Source organism: Sapajus apella, unplaced genomic scaffold (genome assembly GCF_009761245.1).
Source record: "Sapajus apella isolate SASKATOON/1434 unplaced genomic scaffold, GSC_monkey_1.0 scaffold71, whole genome shotgun sequence".
NCBI lineage: Eukaryota > Metazoa > Chordata > Mammalia > Primates > Cebidae > Sapajus > Sapajus apella.
In genome coordinates this window covers 2130292-2134265 of record NW_022437011.1, presented here as the reverse complement: position 1 = coordinate 2134265, position 3974 = coordinate 2130292, and positions in this window count along the sequence as shown.

Genomic DNA, 3974 nt, shown 5'->3' with positions numbered 1-3974 from the left:
TTTTTTTTTAGTTTTTTTTTTTTTTTTTCTTTGAGACAGAGTTTCGATCCTGTTGCCCAAGGGGAGTTCAATAGCACTAACTCAGCTCACTGTAACCTCCTCCCAGGTTCAAGCGATTCTCCTGCTTCAGCCTCCCGAGTAGCTGGGATTACAGGCATGTGCCACCACGCCTAGCTAATTTTGTATTTTCAGTAGAGACAGGGTTTCTCCATGTTGGTCTCGAACTCCTGACCTCAGGTGATCCACCCACCTCAGCCTCCCAAACTGCTGAGATTACAGGCGTGAGCCACTGTGCCTGGCTGGGATTAAATTTCAACATGAGTTTTGGTAGGGACAAATAAACCGTATCCAAACCATAGCATTCTAAGTCTCATAATCACATTAGCCAATTCCCCAAAATCAGTGTCTATGTGTGTGTATGGATACACGCCCTGTTAGTTTTTTTCTCTAGAGAACTCTAATATGTTCCCTTATTTCATTCAGGTCACTGCTAAAATGTTCTCTCCATAGAAACACTTTTTTTTCTTTTTTTATTGAGACAGAGCCTCTCTCTGTCACCCAGGCTGGAGTGGCAGGATCTTGGCTCACTGCATCCTCTGCCTCCTGGATTCAAGTGATTCTCCTGCCTCAGACTCCCAGTTAGCTGGGACAACAGGCACGTGCCACCATGCCCAGCTCATTTTTTCATATTTTTAGTAGAGACGAGGCTTCACCATGTTAGCCAGGATGGTCTCGATCTCCTGACCTCATGATCCGCCCACCTTGGCCTCCCAGAGTGCTAGGATTACAGGCATGAGCCACTGCACCTGGCCAGGATCCCTTTTCTTGACCAACCAAATTAATTAAAATATCCTCTTACCCATAACCACTCTTAATACCCAGTTATTCTTCAGCTTCTTACCTTGTTTTATTTTCCTTCATGGCATGAATTAGTATCTAAAAGTGTGTGTGCGTGTGTGTGTGTGTTTACTCTTTTATTGATTTTGCCTCCTTCACTAGAACATTAGCTCAATTAGACAGGAACTTTTTCTGTCCTGTTTACTAATGTATCCCCAGAACAGTGCCTACTTCAATAATATCTGTTGAATGATTCAGCGAATTATATATTTACATATATATTTACATATATATATATATGGCCCACAACCTACTTTTTAAATTTAACAATATATCATCCCTACAGCATGGATATCCTTTCATGTCAGTACTCATAGATTAACCTTGTTCTTATTGGCTGTATAGTATTCTATTGTGTGAATGAACATACTGGGATTTCTTAACCTGTAGATAGTCTCCTGTAGATAGTTACGTGGGCTATTTTTAACTTTTCGCTTGGTTTTTTTTTTTTTTTTAGATATGAGATTTCACTATTTTTGGCCAGGATGGTCTTGATCTCTTGACCTTGTGATCTGTCCGCCTTGGCCTCCCAAAGTGCTGGGATTACAGGCGTGAGCCACTGCTCCTGGCTCACTTGGATGTTTTTAAAGTCACAATAAACATCCACATGCAAATATCTTTGTATACTTTGTGTGATAGGATAAATTAATAGAGATGAAATATCTGAGTCAAAATGGTTGTATCAACTTGCACTCTTACAAATTATTTATACCCTTGCCCACACAATGGCAGATTATTAAATCTGTAGCAACAGGACCTTGAGACTCTATTCCAAGGAATTGAATGCATGTTTCAGGAAACGGAGTTTCCTTTTCCCTAGACTTTTTTTCTCATGCAGTTTCTAGCAGAAGTGCACTAACAGAGAAGACTTTCATCTAGAAACCAATGAATAGAAATCAAATATTACAATTATTCAGACAATACTTGGAAGGATATTGACCCAGAATTTAAGCTATAGTTTTATTTGGCGGTATGGGACCAGACTGAAACACAGAAGTTGGAGGGTATTGTCTATCAGGAAATTTACTCAAAGGCTGTGTCTCCTCGCAGGTCTATGTGCCTGCTCCATCTTATTATTTGCTGGCTCCCCTTTCTTTGCCTGCTCTTTGGTTGTGTTCACCAGTTCTTTGACCTTAGCCCTCTTCTTTTCTTTTTTTTTGTTTTTTTGAGACGGAGTTTCCCTCTTGTTGCCCAGGCTGGAGTGCAATGGCGCGATCTCGGCTCACTGCAACCTCTGCCTCCTGGGTTCAAGCAATTCTCCTGCCTCAGCCTCCGGAGTAGCTGGGACTACAGGCATGTGCCACCATGCCCAGCTAATTTTTGTATTTTTAGTAGAGACGGGGTTTCCCCATGTTGACCAGGATGGTCTCGATCTCCTGACCTCATGATGCACCCGCCTCGGCCTCCCAAAGTGCTGGGATTATAGGCGTGAGCCACCACAACCGGCCAAGCCCTCTTCTTCTCATGCATTTGCTGCGTCCCTAGAGTGATGTCATTCATTTTATGGCTTCGTGTACAATGGATATGCCAGAGGCCTACTAGTCTATATTGCCAATCCAAACTTCCCTCTTTCAGAACCTTACATTCATCTTCCCATTGACACCTTCACTTACATAGCACAGGTATCAGCTAGGCCAAAATTTATCTCATCCATCATCCACCTGACTATCCAAGACAGAAATCCCAGAGTCAGCCCAGGTACTCATCCCCTTATCTCCCATAAGTAACTAAATTCTACAGATACTCCATCAAAGTTTCACTATTACTTTCTCCTCTTCTACCTCACTATCACTGCAGCTTTATTCTGAGGCCTTGTCTCTCCCTTGGCTGAATACTACAATTTCCTAAATGATTTCTCACCTCAGGCTTCTGTCTTCTGGGATCCATTTTCCACTCTCTAGACAGCTGATCTTTCTACAATTAAATATTTAATATTATGCTGTCCTCATTCTTCAATGGCTCCCCCATTACCTATAGATTACATTTAAATTCTTTAGCATGGCACCCATGCCCTCCATGATCTGGTGCCTGCTTATGCCTCTAGTCTTTTTTTTTTTTTTTAAAGATGGGTTTTCACCATGATGGCCAGGGTGGTCTTGAACTCCTGACCTCAGGTGATCCACCCACCTCGGCCTCCCAAAGTGCTAGGATTACAGGCGCAACCCACCATGCCCGGCCCACCTCTAGTGTTGTCTGTCACTGAACAATCCATGCAGATCATTCAATCCACTTATAATGAAGTTCCTGCAGTTTCTGGAAGACACAAGGTAGTTTCATGTTGTTATGCCTTGTCTGTACTTTCTGTCTGGTATAACTTTTCATTTTCCTGGTAAGAATTGTTTCTTTACAGACTCAGTAGGAAAGGTCACCTTATCTTTGGTCCCCAATTTCTCTGCAGAATTGCCAACTCCCTCTTGTAGCAGACACTGTGGGCTGCCTACCTAAGCGCATTCCTCTTTTTCTTTCCTCTTTCCCAACGAGACCCCAGTTTTGCTAAGCCTACATGATTCTGTGCTCAGGGGACTGACCCAATGTTGGGTCTTCATTCATCTAGGCTGGTGATTGGTTTAGGTAATGCACAGGGGATACTATTCTAAGCAATGAGACATGAGGAAAGGTCTGCTGGAGAGCTTCTTCAAGGGGCTTCCTCTCTTGAAGAGACACAGAGGTAGAGATGGTCTTTTCTTCTATTGGACATTGTAGTTTTTGGATGAGTTGGATTTCTGTCACTGCAACAAAAGGATTTTTTTTTGAGACAGGGTCTTGCTCTGTCACCCAGGCTGGAGTGCAGTGGCACAATCTCGGCTTACTGCAGCGTTTGCCCCCACCCTGAGCTCAAGCGGTCCTCCTGCCTCAGCCTCCTAAGTAGCTAGATAGATCACTTGAACTCAGAGAGTTTGAGACTAGCCTGGGCAACAAGGTAACAAGGTGAACCTCCACCAAAACAAAAACAAAAACAAAAAAACTAGCTGGGCATGTTGGTGCCTGGCTAAGTGGTGGTTTTCAATACAAACTATAAAACAGAGCTGGGCGTGGTGACTCATGCGTGTAATCCCAGCACTTTGGGAGGCTGAAGT